Source organism: Falco punctatus (assembly GCF_963210335.1).
Source record: "Falco punctatus genome assembly, chromosome: 11".
Lineage (NCBI taxonomy): Eukaryota > Metazoa > Chordata > Aves > Falconiformes > Falconidae > Falco > Falco punctatus.
The window spans coordinates 12,995,376-13,011,693 of NC_137591.1; the positions used below are offsets into that span (position 1 = coordinate 12,995,376).

Genomic DNA, 16,318 nt, shown 5'->3' on the forward strand with positions numbered 1-16,318 from the left:
ATCCCGAGTAGTGACAGTCAACCTGCAGTCCATCACTTTGTACAAACAGTTCCGTTTCCTGCTACTATTGCAAATCACCTCACATTTACCTACACCGAATACAAATACGACACACTTTACCCTTTTAAGCAGTATCAGGGACCTAGAAAACATATCACAAACTACAGGAGTTAAAATCTGCAAGTTACATGGATCCCTGAAACCAAGACAGCAATAATAAGAAATCCTGTACTTGGGACAAAAAGCTGCTGAAGCAGTCCACTGCGGAGAGCATGCAGAGTAGAGCAGTCCTACAAATGGAACTGCACATGTAACAGGGAGTTCCTTTGGACTTTGATCTTTTAGCTATTTGAAACCACACAAAAGTTGAATGAAAAAGGTACAAGATCCCAAAGGAATCAGATTCCCCACTTCTCCGCAGCAAGCTTCTAAAGTTCCCCTTTTATGACCACCCTCACCAAAATAAATAAATCTCTTCTAAGAAAAAAAAGTGTAAACCGAGGCATTTCCACTCAATTCCTTTCATGTCTTTCCACTGCCTCGTCTAGAGTCACATGCTTAGTCCTGACCTTTCCAGATTCTCCTCTCTGCCTCGCCACACTTATTCAGACTATCAAATTCATTTAGTGAAACCATCCTATCCTTTCACACTTGACTCTTTTCACAGACAAGCAGTTCATTTTCATGCAGACCCACTTTTAACTTCAAAAGGTTGCTTTGTATCTCAGCCTCTGATGTCCCTTGTTTAAAACACTTTCAAATAAGGATCTGAAAAGCGTTGTAGCTGGGAACTCTCAGCATCTTGTCCATCTCTCCTCAAAAAAAGAAAAAAAAATAATAATAATCCACTATTAACCAAAGCAAGAGGCCACCCATCCACTCAGGATTTCTGTAGCTTGTCAGTAGCTCTCATGGCTTGCCCATGCACACCAAGGGTCACAGCCAGCGCTCAGGAAACAGCCCACAGCTGCTGGCTGGACTGGTCTCCTGGAGTTACCTTCATAGTGACACTCGCCTTTACCTTAAACCTCCTCTGAAGTCATTCATTTCCACTTACCCACACTAGTTATAGCAAGACAACCCTTCTGAGAAGGTCTTGTGGCATCAGAAGGCAAGCACAACAAACTGACAAACACCTACTGTCATCCCCTCCAGGAGCTCTGCACCCCTCCATCATGCCATTAACGGACAAAGCCACCCTGCTCCTCACACAGACACACACAAAAGACAGCACTGAGAAACTGAGCTGTGTGAGTTATTTCACACCAAGGCAAACTATTTTGTTTTCTTTTCCGACGGCTCAGACAACTGCATTTCCCCAGGCAGATGCAGCGCAACACCGTACTGTCCTTCTCTGAACAGCAGCACCCGAACACTCACCGCACAACTGATACCACACCACGAACCCCTCGGTCCATAAAAAGCACTTTTTACCCATTCAGAGATGCTTTAGCGATCACATAAAAATGGTTCAATTAACAAGATTATATGCAAACCCATAAAGCAATTAGGTGAAAAGATACAGCAGAAAGTCTGCCAATCTCACATCTTTAAGCACACCTAGAAACTGCATTTGTGTCACAGCAAACTACCATAAAAACTAATGTAGTGGCTCTATTAATCAAAACATTTTTCACTTTGAGACCACAAATACAGGAGAATACTTGTTCACAGCTCATTTCAGAATCAAAATTTAATAAATATTTTAAATCTAAAATTGTTCTAACTCAGTAATTTCAGGTGAGAAAACCATACTGAAAAACAGTAGCACATTACACTAGATTTCTCATTAATTTTCTTGTGAAACATTTGCATCTCCAAAACCTGACTTTTAAGTTAATTATGCACAATTTGGACACTCCAAAGTTAGGAATTCAGAGCTGAATCCTGTCTAGTCACTCACAAAACCTGTATGACAAAAACACATTACAATCACGTTCTTTTCTTGCCAGAATAGACAGAAAGGTACTATCAGTGTTTTTAAAAAGACATTTGAATCCCCAAAGGGTTTGGGTGGGGTTTTTTTGTACTAGCTTTTTCTCCCATAAAATTGACTAGCCATATTTCTACCAGCACAGCTTCAGTAATGCATCCAGAAATGCACCAAGTTACAATTGCAGCAGCTATTTTCTCCTTACTTTCCTCAGATTTTGGCAAGGACTGGAATTTTACCTAGTCATAATACAGAGAGTTACCACAGATCTTCAGAAAAAGGGCAAGACTGAGTGCTTCAGCATGAAGAGCTACTCCCCTCCCCTGAATCTAGACGGAAATACAACAATTGAAAGCATTACTGGTTTTACATAAATCTTACTTTCTTACAGTAGACACTGCATCAAAACCACAGCAGTTAAAGAGTCAAACAATTTTCCAGCTGGCTGCAACACCCATAGAAAAACAAGACCGGTTCAAAATAAACCCATGTCTTTCGTATTAAAACACCGGTCAAGCAGCTGACAAGGAGACAAATGAGTTCTTAAACCATTAGTGTACGCTCGCATAAAATTAAAAACGATTCCATAGAAAGAAATTTGGATAACCCTGATATGCCTCTTCCAGTGCAATACTTCATTCTGATTTTTTGAGAAGTTATTAAAATTGGACCATCTCAGCTTGCTGGAATTTCATTTATTCATTATTGCAATGTACAGTTAATGCAGGAGATTAGATTAGGTTTTGACAAGTCTTTTACACTTCTCAGGGCAGCGTTGCTATTTCTGCTTAGGATAGTAACTTTATCTACGAGCCAGCCTTCACAGCGTTGACAATCTGCAATTAACAATTTTCTCCCTTGCCTCCGATCCCTTACCCACCACAGATGATGCTGTTGCCGCAACATGTATCCCCAGCTGCTCCCAGGAGCCTGGGTCAGCAACACCCCCAAAAGCACCCGCTGTGCTCCCACACACACACACCAGCTCCCTTTCAAGATGGCACAAGACCTGGCAATAGCAGCAAACCAGAAATGGAGGTGGCCATCACCCAGTGAAACATGACTAACAGGACTGCTGACTGTCCAAATATTTAACTGCTCTCGAATGCTGTGGGTCAGGTGGGTTAATCAAATAAACTTGCATATCCAAAGGGATTGCCCATTATTTGTGTTTTAAGTCCTTACCTGACTCTAGGCTCTGAAAAACTACTGAGCTCTGAGCAACTATGAATATTTGCAATCAAAAACGAACAAAGCAGATGTCACAGTTCTCCATCATGAGCTGAAAACATGGGAAAGTTCTTCCAAAAGAAATATTTTTGCTCAGTAACATGAGAAATCTCTTCGGTACACAAAGGCAGCACGTGCTGATGGGAACTGACAACACCTACACCAGGCACCCAGAAACGTAACCCGTGTCACAGCACACAACCGCAACGTCAGTGGGAATCCAACACACATTGTCTCTCCCAGACTTAACCATTAAAAATTATCAGAACAAGAAAATACCAACACAGGTAGACAAAGTAGATCTAAAGTGTTTTCAATGTACAACAGCGGAAATGAAAATAAATCTAGGATTAAAAATATAGCTTAGTTTCACCAATTCCTAATAGCATTTGTCTCCATTCAACAAGAATTTATGCCCCATTTCAACCTGATAAGAATTTAATTCTAGGTAATAAAGCTTTACAAATTGAATTCAAAGGATTAAAAAAAAAAAACAGCATTTCCCAATTATTTCCAGAGCTCCACAAGTACAGACTTCAACCAAAGGAAAAGGGAATGTTGCCACTAGAAAAGCAGAACTGACATACAACCCCTGGATACAGTGGCTCTAGCAGACAACTATAATAAAAATCAATATTAATTCTGCACACTTCTGTTTGGAAAATAAAACAACGGAATTCCCTCACGCCCACCTGCCAAAAGGGACACAACTCAGACCAACTTCGTCGGAAAGGATTTTTTTACAGACATGTAATGGATTCCAAGACTGAACGTGCACTGAATGTCCAGTGAACCACATAATTTTTAATAGATTCCTCAGGGGAGTTTATTTTATGTTTTTAAATCACTCTGAGACCTTGGAGTGACAACCTGATTCAGAGGAAAAGGCAGGCTAATGTTCATGGGATGGGGTATTGTGTTTCTTCCAGGTTTTTCTCAAAAAGAAACAGTTGTGTCCACTGTAATTTCTTGCCAGGTACTTTAGAAATGTCTTCATTTCTACGCATCTCCAACTTTTTAAATTGCTTTTGAAAACACACACTTAGCAATTCTAAAGTTCCTCCCTGTAGAAGTACTACCTCAGCAACTGCAGGAAGTGGATCTAACAAAAATTTGGGAGGAATTAAAAGTTAGAATGAGGCAGCTCACCTCCTTCAGCCACGGCTGCAAAGAGTTTGTGTTAACAAAACTATCAGGCCCAGATTCAGAACCCAAATGTAGCATAAATTAGATCAGTTTGCAGATTTCAGATTAACCACCCTCTCCCCGCCGAGACCCCCCCAAACTAATGCCCACCTTCCTAGCAAGGCCCCTACAACGTGACAGCAGATTCGGCATGAGAAGCAACCATCCCTCGGAAGATGAAATTCTTCCAGCTGTATGATTAAGCACGCAGGAAAGCAAGACAAGGAGCCTCAAGCACTGCCATCGTTAGCGTGATTTCAGCAGGATTAGGCAGAGCGCAATGGAGGAAAAGCCTCAGACAATGAGTCCTTTCATACATCAGAAACAAAACCTACCATTAATCACACCAGCGATTCAGTTTCTTCCACTAATTCCTAATCAGACATCAACAAATAAAGCAAAACACTTATTCTTGTTTTAATTCTATGAAATAAACACAAGTGAATGGAAGTGCTCAGCTCACACTATAAAAATGCTGTTGCCCCTCCACCTCCCGATGAACCGGGAGCTGAGAGACTCACGAAGGGTTGGGAAACGAGCTCTTCCATAAAACCTGCCCACAGAGAAGTCCAGGGCAAAAGATTTAGAGGAGTGCTGCGTTAACAAGCAAGAGAAACTTCAAAGCCAAAAGACAAACTCAGGCAAAACCCTCCTCCATACAAAAGAGACCTTGAACCACAGCCATTAGAAAAAACATCTGGTGCGCCGCTTTGATTTTCAACATTAGTCACTGGACAGAAACAAAACATTTTTTTTTCCCCCAAAGCAGCAAATGATTGCAAATCTACTTCTACATATAACCTATCATTTATCACCTCATCAGTGACTGCTTGAGTCTGATGGAATTAAACACTCAAGTCAGGCAGTTTTTGTTAAAAGCAATAATTACATCGTTACTAGAATATACAATTAGGTAATAAAAAACAAAAACAAATCTGCCTAGCAATATTTTTTATGCACTCTCACAGAAATATTACCAGACTGCAAACAGGCAACATTATAATAATAAAATAAATAAAAAAATCCACTTCCACCGAAGTATAGCTACTTCTAATTTAAAACTTCACCCACAGGCAAAAATACATAAATGATTAGCATTATAGTGTTTATTTTAATTACACTGTGCAACAAGAATCCAAGAGGCTGTTAACTCACTTCAGACACAAAGAAAGCCAATATCTGAGAGCTCATCCTCCATTTATAACCCACACAGTTGTGTCAGCCCATCCTATCACCTAAACGCCAAAACCAGAACATCTAAAACCAACATATAATAGATATCAGCTCAAGCGCAGGGGAAGAGCAAAACAGGTCAGGAGACCCCTCACCTGCTCCTTGTAGACAATGTTTAAAAGGCATCAGAAATCCACTGGTCTTCAAAGCACAACTCTTCAAAGTTTAATAAGGAAAAAAAAAATATCTCCAATTCAAACTTATACTTACAAATCCTTTTCAGCAACATAACTGCTGTGCAATGTATTCTTTAACACCGTACAATTCATGGTGCTGCCCTAAACACTAATGGCCTAAGCAAATGAAACACAATTCGCAATTTCTAGTGTACTGAAGATGTTTTTCGTCACTGCAGTCAAGTTGCTAATCCCTGTAATTCCGTGCAAGTTATTTTAAGACAAACATTCACCCACCTATATGGTTTTGGCCAATGAAGCTGCTTGTGATCGCTCTTTAGTAAAATGCTGCTCCTAAAGGATGCCCAGCTTTCTGATACTGGGGTGGGGGAGCACTAGAAGACCATGACTGGCTGCTGCCATTTAACCCTTCAGAACTCTCCCTTCTTATAATAATGCTCCTTATTCCCTCCGTAGGCATAAGAAAAAGACTGGCACAGAGGTAGGATAGCAGCATACTTTATTATAGTGTTGACAAAGAAAAAGCTTCAGATAAGAAACATGGTAGCTGCCAAGTACAATTATTGGAAGTAACAGCTTGCTCCTATAGAGCTGCTGGAGTTTTACCACTGAGGCACACAGGTTACATTTCTGTGCACTTGTCCTGCACGCAGGCAAGAGGTGCCCTTGCCATCAGAGCCTCGGCCACAGACCCAGACCAACAGGGCAAGCAGCAGCAAAAGGAAAACAAAGTGTGATGCTCCCTATCAGGAGGTAGACATCTCTGTGCAAAGGACGGTTACCTGCCCACTCAAATGTGGGGGCAGTGAGAGCCCACACTCGCTTCACTCTCATCCAAAATCCAGCTATGAATAACAGAAAGCTATGCTTTGCATCAACCAAAAAAAAAAAGCAGCTAAAATCATGGCCATGCTAGAGGCTTCCATGAGTTCTCCCTATCTTGATCTGTCTGGGTGAAAAAGTAGGATCTGGTACCTACTGACCTATGTTGAAATGAACCCCCTGCAACAGGACAGACCTCAGGAAATTTAAGTTAATGAACAGCCAATCTAAAATGACTTTTTTTCAACCAAAAGACTTCAAACAGGTACTCTACCTTAACTGCACCCAAAGCATAAAATGTAGTTTTACAGGCTACAAAGGCGTAGCAGAGTCCAGAGAAAACACAAACCAACAAGAGCAACAACTCTGTTAGCTACAGACTTCCATCTCACCAATATCTTCCATCTCATCTCACTTCAAGGCAACAAACTTTCCTTCAAAAGTTTGTAATTCTACCTTCGCATCAAGAGGCAGAACTACAGCTGTAACTCCACGATCTGCTGAAATACTTGTCTCCCTAGGTGTAATTCTTCAAATCTGCATTGTATTAATTGGAAGCTACCCATGAACAAGGCTAGTGAGGAGACAGTATATCTAAAATGCATGTTTAAAAATGCATGTTTCCTCCTCAGGTTAAATACCAGTTGACGAGGACGTCTTTTTACCACATAATAACACAGAGATTAGAATACTTCAGACTGTAAAGGAATTTTGGTGGTGGCCAAGAACAGCCTCAACAAAACCAATGAGAATATATATTACAAAATTATTTCCACGCCTTCTAGTTCATAGGTTTAAGAGGCCAATTTTCACTGTTTATGGTAATCATTTCATATTTCACTGAACTTTTACACGGAAAATGTATTACTGGATTTTGCATGCATCTTCCAGTCGATTTGTGTAATCTTGCAATTCTGTATTACAAGTAGTTAAAATACAATACAGTACATTCATAAATTACAGGTTTTTCCTAAAGGTAAGAGAATTATTATTGATTCTGCAACAACTAAAACTTTGATCAAATTTGTGAAACAAATGTTACTTAGTAAGATACAAACAAACATAACTCCTTTGTATTTGAAGAAAACAGCACTGTATAAAAAAGCAAGAACTCCATCCGAGAGGTCACTTTTTCCTCCTTTCTCCCCCATCTCATGCCTTCCAAGAACATAACACCTCAACACATTCTTTAACACACTACGTCCAAAAGGATCCCCTTTACCAATTCTACAGTTCTCCTTCAAGATAAAAAGATCAGAAGTACAATATCTGCCAGGTAATTTAAAGGAAAAAAAAGTATTTATAAATATATACCCTAAAATCCAGACACTAAACTAGCCTCTCTCATACTTCTAAGATCTTATTTACCTTCCCAATCCTATCAAAATACTTCTAGGTAGGTGCAGAAAATCTAATCTGATGACATAATTACCAAAACTCCTCCAGAAAAAGAGCCACACAATCATCCCTCTTCCATCCCCTACTCACAAAACCCTCTAGAAAAATAATGGCTTTTCCAAAACACTGTAAGATCTAATTTTGTGAGGAAATCTAACTGAAGAATCAAGTACCATCCCATGAATAACTTCCTGCTCCTGAAGAGAGAAGAAATATTACAAAGCTCAAGTGCCTGGCTGCCTTCAGCAGCGAGGATGACACACGAGAGAAGAATCCATACACTGGAGGGATATAAAAGCAACCGCACTATATGGATCTCATAAAATAGAACAGATGTTACCCTTTGTATACACACATGCAATTCAGTGTCAAACACTACACTTGCAAGAATAAAAAAAAAATAAAATATGGAAGAGAGGCCTATGAAGCCAATAGATAATTCCTCACCATGGTCAAGCACATGCATGTTTTGTTTGGTTTCAAGTGATGATGGGATTTCCAGCACTACTTCTCAAAGAGTGATGCCACATGCCCAGCCTTCACATTTTTTCTCTGTTCAATTTCATCTGACAACTCCAAACTATAAACTTTTTGTGCCAGCCTAAATAATTCCCCTCTTTCTCAATAAAGCTGGAAGAAAGTACTTACCCACTTGCCAGCTGCAGCTGAAATTTTGTGCCAAGAAATAAATGTCTTTTGGGCAGGTTGTAAGCTGGAAGCTTCTATGCCTGCTGAAGGACAAGAATAAAAGTGGGACCACCCTATTCCTTCCCAGATTAATGGTATTGTTGTATTTCAGCTATACAGTGGACTGCACTTAATGAAAGCATCCAAAAAGAGCTACTTCCTCCAAGCACCAAGCCCAGGTATCAGGAGATGCTCATCAATTTTGCTCTCAACCATGCTTTTTATGTACATTGCTTCCATGCTCTGCTCCAAAAACCCTAACTTATCTCTGTATTTTTGATCTTTAGAAAAGTTCTCAGATAATAGAGTCCTTGAAGGAGCAAGACCTGTTTCATTTTTTTTTTTTCAGTAATGCACAGGTGTGTATACACTCTGTGCACACTGGCACTAAATAGCAACTTGCTCCAGCTTCCCTTCCTAAGCCTCCTTTCACAGCCCGAGGAGACATCAACCTTCCTACAGACAGTAAAAACATTTGCAGGCACTGGTCATTGCAGCTCTCATGAACAACATAAGGTGAAGACAAAGGACATGCACAACATCCTCCCCGCAGTCCAGAAAGACGACGATGAACAGAGAGCAGAAGGGATAGGCTGTGTGGCAGAATGGATTATGGCTATATCAGAAATTAAAAGAAGAGGCTGTGAAGAGTTTTAAGTCTTCCACCAATAGCTGAGTGGATACTGGGTTCCTTAGCTTTGCAGGCTAGGCTTCCTCACGTGCACTTCACCAGGCACCCTGGCATCCAGAGATGCAGGTGGGACACACAACAGCACAAGTCCACAATACTCCACTCCACAGTCTCCCCTATCCTCCTCTTCCCTGTCCTCCACCCAGCTCACACAGGATTCCCAGCTACAGGATGTTACTGCCTGTTTGCATGTCCTGGGCTTTTGGGGGTGGGTCTCCAAAGCTCTGTGAAGCTTCTCACGATAAATCACACTCACAGAGTCAAAGGCATGAATAAAACTTGTGTTGTTGCAGTGGAAAGCGGTCTTTTCCTCTTTAACTTACAAACATGGGCCCCTTTCCCAAGCTGAACATCATCCCATTTTCATTTTGGCAGTGACCTGAATTTTATTCACAAAAATATTGCCAAAATTCTGAAATGACAGTTAGAAACTCAACTAATACAAATATGTAAAGATGAATATCCATACTGCTAAAAAAAACAAGTACCTCCCTCTACAGAAAACAAAAGCAGAAAAAATGTTAGTAAATGCATATAAACAAATCACGATGAGGTAAATTAAAAGAAACAAATGTCTCAAGATACGAATCAGTACCATGAACTTGGTTTTTAATATACCGAATAGTTATGTCTCTATCATCTTCACAAATAGAGCCAAGCAGTGCTTGTTCCCTTTGCTCATTAAAGCTCTACAACTGGTGCCTCCTGTATGCCCACATGTACCATTTCATTAAGCTCACTTGACATTAGATGGAAAAAAAGGAAAAAAGAAAAAAAAAAAGTACAAGAAAATTGCATATTCCTTGCCTAAAGTAAACTTGTCATTTAAATCTTGTGTATAGATAGAATTTGATATAGCACTGGCACAGTGAGTCATTCGTCAGTTTTAGAGTTTGTATGACAGTATTCTTACATATGTTTTGCAATACTTTCCCGTTAGCTACCACCCCATGTAATTATAAGTTTTTACTGGAAAGGAAGCATACATTTTAGGATTTGAACACCGCACTAAGATCTGTAGAAACAAAGCTTACTTTTATGGTCAGATTTTGAGCAAAAGTAAACCCACATAAGGAGTCGTCACAAACTGTATGAAAGATGGAAGTCAAGGTGTTGCTTATAGAAGAGAGTAAGCAATGATGGTGAGCATCACAAATATTTCTCAATGAATTCTTCCAAACATAAACATAAGCAACTCACACTGCAGATTTCTTCAAAAGCTGTTTCTTAGCTACATAAGTTAAAACTGCATTCATTCAAAACAATATAAAAAACATCCAGCAGCTATTATGAGTGCTTTACTTGAAAACAGTATGTGATATTACATCCTTCTGCACCAGGGTCAGGTATCACATTAAAAATTCTCCCTACTGTCTTACCTTTTAAGTTGCAAAACAGACATGAGTAATTTAACTCTCAACTCTGGCTTCTAAGAGGCACTGAAAAGAACAGTGAAACAGAAAGGTCTGTCCTGGTTAATACTACTAACAAGATCAGCTCAGACTCGCCTGGTGGCATTCAGTTCACCCCAGTGCTTTACAGGGAAGTTTGCAATTCTTCAAAACCTGCAAGTCCCCACTTTAATTTGCATACAGCCACAGGTTTACTGCTCGAGTAGATCTCTTCAGTCAGTTTTTTAAAGCTTGTTGTTATTATTATTCCTTTCTACTATCTAAATTCGCATCAAATAGACCTACCAATCCATACATCTTCTGCTATCCATTAAAAAGCTGGAGAGAAAAAGTACCCATTCCACAATTAACGTTAGCTGGTTAAGATTCAAGAACAAGCAGCAACAACTGTGGGGTTTTTTCCTCCCAACTGCATATACTATGACCTACAAGAAGCATTTTCTGCTTAAAAGTAATGCTTAAACGAAGATCTATGGCTGAACATTATCACAAGGATTGCACTTACTTGACAGTCTGCTATTAGCCAACTCCATTATCGCTATTTGCAGTTTTTAAACGTACAGATTCAGAAGTAACTGTACAAAGCCTCCATTACAAGTGGATTTATGGAAAGCCACAGCAATAATCATCCTCATTAAGCATATCTTCCCACAGCCCTGCATTATGTGGACACAAAGAGGAAAACATTTCTTCTCCGTTACCCACAAGCTTAGATCTTTCTCCTTATAATCACAAGCTTTGACTGTCTTCTCTGCTTTAGCCAATGACAGTTACCTCACATTCCCAAAAGCAGGATATAGTTACAAAAAAAAATAAAAATAAAAAATTTAAAAATACCTGCACACCACAACCAAATGCAGACACAATGTCAGATGGCTTCTACTTTGATTTTCCAGAAACTTGTCATTTTCAGTGGCAACATGCATAAGAATAAAGTGTTGTCTTTGGCTTCTACTATTTTGCTAACGGCCCCAACCAGTATTTATCCAAGACATATTTATGGACACGCACATGCAAAGAAAAGGGCAGATGGCAATATTTCTAACTAAGCTGAATTATAAAAATCTCTTGAGCTGAAGTGATGCATTAACTCTTTGGCCATAAGCTGTTTTAACCCCTTCATGTGTACGGTCATGCTGCATCCTATTTCAACGACCAGGACGCATGCCAGTGACGTACGCTAAGAAACTTGCACTTTAAGATGGTTGGTTAAAGGCAGAAACTGAGAACTTAAATAATCCAACACTGTCACCCATCACACATCCAGATCACAAACCAGCCGCTTTGCCACACAGATTTTACTCCTTGCTTTTGAAGTTCAGACTGCTGATCGCGCACTTCAGTGTACAGATATCTATTACTCCTACGTCCTCAGCCCCACAGCCAACCACCACGGCAGAAATAGTGAAGTCGGACTGAAGTACACTCGCTCCCTCCATAAAAACATCCTCGTGAGCCACACATTTCCTGCATTATCGTACGGAGTGCAATGGACTTTATTTAAAAAGCTGTTTTCAAAGCCACACTGGTAGGCTTGGAACAATCACCCAGTAACCAGACACGAAGATAAGCCATCTGCAGCACCGGACCTTAGTAATCTCAATTTAAATTTGTCATTTCTCTAACATTTACCTTGAAAAATGAACAAAGGTGGTTATACAAGCAAGCATAAGGAAACTATTTGCTCACCGTCCCCGCTCAAGCAGGCCACCTTCAGAGATCTCTAAACCAGCAAATATTCAACACAACTTACATCAGAAGCTTTGATTATCCAGTTATCTTCGGGCTAAATCCCTTTTTATGGCTCAGTTCTACACTTGACAAGAGAACATTTTTATTTGATACTGACCATACAGCTTCATTTGGTTACATCTAAAACCCCAAACCGCTTTAAAACAGCTGCCCCAGTCAGTCTCCTGGAAACAGAGCACATCTTTTCCACACAAGAGGTCTGCGGGAACAGATCTTCGTGTAAGAGCGCAGAAAGACTTTCTTGCATTAAATGCAATTTTCGCCAGGTATCTGAACTGCTTCAAGTTGGGTCCAACAGTTTCTGGGTGCGGGAAGGCAATCACGCCCGCCTGCAGCGCTCGCCTCCAGGCTCCGCTCCGGCTGCCGGCGCCCACCCGAGCGCCCCTCCACGCCACCCGGCACCCCCTCGCGTCCCGCGGGGGAGAACTGCCCGCCCCCCCGGGCTCCCGACCAGCCGGGCGGTCCAACAGGTTGCAGGGGCGGCCGTGGGGCAGGGGCTGGCCGCGGGGGGAGGCTGCGGCCGCGCTCCCCCGGGGGTGAACCCCACCGCCCGCCCCGGTTTGGGAGCCGCACGCCGGGCGCAGCTCCCGGCCCGCTCCCGCCGGGGGCCCTTTGTTCTCGCCACCCAAGACGCCGCCGCCCGGCAGCCCCGCGCTCTCCCAGGCGGCGGCCGCTCGCCCCGCCGGGGGAGGGGGGCGGTGAAGGCGCGATCTGCCGCCCCCCGCCGCCCGGCTCGCGCCCCGCTGCAGCGCCCTCCCTCCTCCCGGCGCGGAACGGCCGGCGCCAGCGCGGGGAAACGGGTCGAGCCGTTGCCGCTCGCCCCGCGCCTCCCCGCACGGCGGGGGCACCGCGCCCGGGACGCCCCGCGGCGCTGAGGACTGCGCCCCGCGGGCACGGCCCCCCCCAACCCACGCCAGGAGGGCCGCCCGCCGGGGCTGCCCCGAGCGCCGCAGCCCGCCGGGAAGGTCACGCCGCGGCAACGAGCCCCGCGCTCCCGGCAGCGCGGCGCCGGCAGGTGCCTGGCTGCTCCCCGCCGATCCCGGGAGAGGCCCCGCGGGGCGCAGCCGGCGGCCGCCAAGCACCGCGTGGCGGCCCCGGCGGGCGGGGGGAGGCTCCGGCAGCGCACGGCGGCCCCCGCGGGGCACCCGGGGCGGCGGCGGGGCCGAGGCGGGCGGCGGGGCCAGAGCTCGGGAGCGCCGATCCGCGGGGCTCAACAGGCGGCGGAGTTTGGCGGCTCCCCGGGAGACGATCCCGCCGCGCCGGGAGCCGGGCGCGGGGCTGAGGGGGGGACGGCGCCGCAGCCGAGCCACTTACCGGGGCTCCGGGGCTCCGCCGCCCGCATGCTGCCTCCGGGCGCCGCGCGAGAACCCGCTCCGCTCCCCACCGACCGACCGCCCGGCGGCTCCGCTCCACGTCCCCTCCCTCAGCCTCAGCCGCCGCCGCCGCCGCCGCGCGGGACCGCGCTCCGCGCGCGCCGCCGCCAGCCCGCCCCCGCCGGGGCCGCGCGCCGCGCCCGCCCCGCCGCCAGCCCAGCCCGGCCCGGCCCGCCCCGCCGCCGCCGCCGCCGCGCCGCCACCTGCCGCCCGCGGGCTCACCTGGGTTGGGCCGGGCCCCGGCTGGCCGCGCTCGGCCCCGCGGCGAGGCGCGGCGCTGCTCCTGGCCGAACCCCGCTCCGCTCCGCCGCGGCCTTGCGCTGCGCCGCCGCCCGCCCTGGCCGCCGAGTCGGCCCGCAGCCGGCGGGCAGGGCCCGCCCCGGCCAGGTGTGGGCGGGGGCGGGCGGGGGGCGGCCCGGCGGGGCGGGGGAGGGCGCGGCCGCGGCCCGGGGCGGGCGCTCTGGCGGCGCCGCCGGAAGGACCCGGCCTGGCAGCCGGGGGGCCCCGCGCCGCCCTGCCGCCCCCCACCCCCGGCGCGGGGGCAGCCGCCCCGGGGGACCGGCGGCCCGCCGTGCCTCGGAGGGGAGCCCTGCGCTCGGAGCCCGGGCTCGCTGAGGCGGCGGGCGTCGGCCGGAGCCGAGGTGGCCCGGCGGCGGGCGGTGCGCGGCCCGCCCGTGGGGGTCCGCCCGGAGCCCTCCCCGCCCAGCCGGCGAGTCTCCCCGTCCGCGGCAGCGACGGGGGCGCTCAGACCTGTTGCGGCGTGAGGCCGGCCGCGCCGCGGCTGCCCGCAGTTCCAGCCCGGGCAGTCAGCGAGTGGCTGCTGCTGCGCTGCTCCGCTCCTTTCCCCTTCCCCGCCAGGGCCCTGGCCTGAGGAACGGCGAAAGTGAGGGGGGTTTCCGCCGCCGTGTGAGCTGGCGGAGGGGCTGAGTCAACCGCACCGGTTGTGTCGGTGCTCTTTGGCTCCTTGCCCGACCCTCCCTGGGCGCTGGGGTTGCGTCAGCGCGGGCAGCACCGGGGTGCTCGGCGGGCTCGCCCTGCTGCCCTGCTCCCGGCGCTGCACCGGGGGGCTCGGGCGTTTCCCACGCCACACCGTAATCCTTTTCCCCTCCCTGGTCTCCAGGATTTCTTCTCGTGTGCGGTAACGGTTGTTCCTTTCAGGGGTCTGTTGCCGTTCCCTCACCTCCGTTCAGGCAGGGTGGTGGGAAGCACCAACTAGTTTGCGGAGGTTCTTCCCCTGCCTCCGCGTAGCTGCTTCGAGCACTCCGAGGAGCTCTGGGCTTCCCGCTCCAGAATGCCATACCCTGTCCCTCATGCATCACTCGCCTCTGCCCTAAACTGAGCACCTGAAGCCGGTCTTACACCCCTGCCACACGACGGGAAGCTCCGGCACTGAAAGCCTTTGGTTCTGGGCATATTTTCCTTCCTACTCAGTATCCAAATGTTGCTTCGAAACAGCCCTTCTGTGCATTACACGGCGAAGCCACGGAGCTTAGAGTAAGTGGTGCTGGCCGAGTGCCACGCAGCGCTGCCAAAGTGTCCATGGGCTCCGCTCTCCGTGTTAGAATTTGGATCCGCTTCAGGATTCTCCTGAGCGCAAGACCACGGGGAAGCCGTGAGATCCTACTCCAGAGCAGGGATTCACAGAGCTGTTCCCCTGCCCTGTGCAGTAGCCATGTTGGTAAGTTTATAGGTGGGTCCTGTCAACCTGACCTCTGCTCATTTTTCATGAAGGTGGCAGGTTTTTGAAGTCTGCTTAACAAATGGAAGATTCGTCACCAGTCTTGTCAGATGCTTAAGAACTTTTGAGTGGACACACTGAAATGTTGGGCCAATCTACAGGATAGATTTAATTTTAAGATATTTTTAGATTCCTAAAGGTGCAGGTTCTTAAACACCTTCACAAATGTGGATTCATGTGACTGACACAGAGTTGCCTCATAAACTTTTGATGCCCTGGAGCTTCTAGCCAAGGCTTGCAGGTAAATGATTGTCCTATGGGCGTAAGCCATTAATCATCTGAATCACAAAACAAAGAGTTTTCACATACAGCTACCACCAAAACCTCCCTGTTGTTCCCCCATGCGCTCCATGCCTTCATGACGTAAAAACTTGGAAGGCTATGAATAGCGTGAGCCAAATAGGCACTGGTGCTTTGTGCTCTGCTGAATATGGGGAGGCCAGCTTTTTACCCCTTTACCTGTCTGAGGATTTCGCAGTCATGGGGCACTGTTCCTCAGAGCAAACGCACCCACTTCAGCAGTTTGCTTACTACAGGATGCACTGGCATCTTGTCCCCAGAGCTGTATTCTGGAAGGAGGTGTATAAAAGTTCTAAAGTCCCAAGACTGATCCACCAGTTTGTTTCTAGCACCCCGTTGCAGCACCTCGGTAGCTCTCATGGCTCCAGCCTGCACAGCCGTTTCAGTGGTAAGCTTTTCGGAAAGCAAAGTCTCAGCGTGTGTTTGC

The 16,318-nt window shown here is 46.7% G+C and overlaps 1 protein-coding gene across 10 annotated transcripts in view; it reads right to left on the bottom strand.

Annotated features, from left to right (window-relative positions):
- The window catches only part of PTPRF (protein tyrosine phosphatase receptor type F), a 395,877-nt gene extending 381,685 nt beyond the window's left edge, over positions 1–14,192 (bottom strand). For 7 of the 10 annotated variants that reach the window (XM_080406868.1, XM_080406867.1, XM_080406876.1 and 4 more), the window contains exon 1: positions 13,795–13,902. The gene's annotated coding sequence lies outside the window, so the exon portion shown is untranslated. Of the gene's footprint in view, positions 1–13,794; positions 13,910–14,075 lie in introns of those variants that run through there. The other 3 variants (XM_080406869.1, XM_080406872.1, XM_080406870.1) reach the window with 3 other exon arrangements.
- Positions 14,193–16,318: the final 2,126 nt, after the last annotated feature.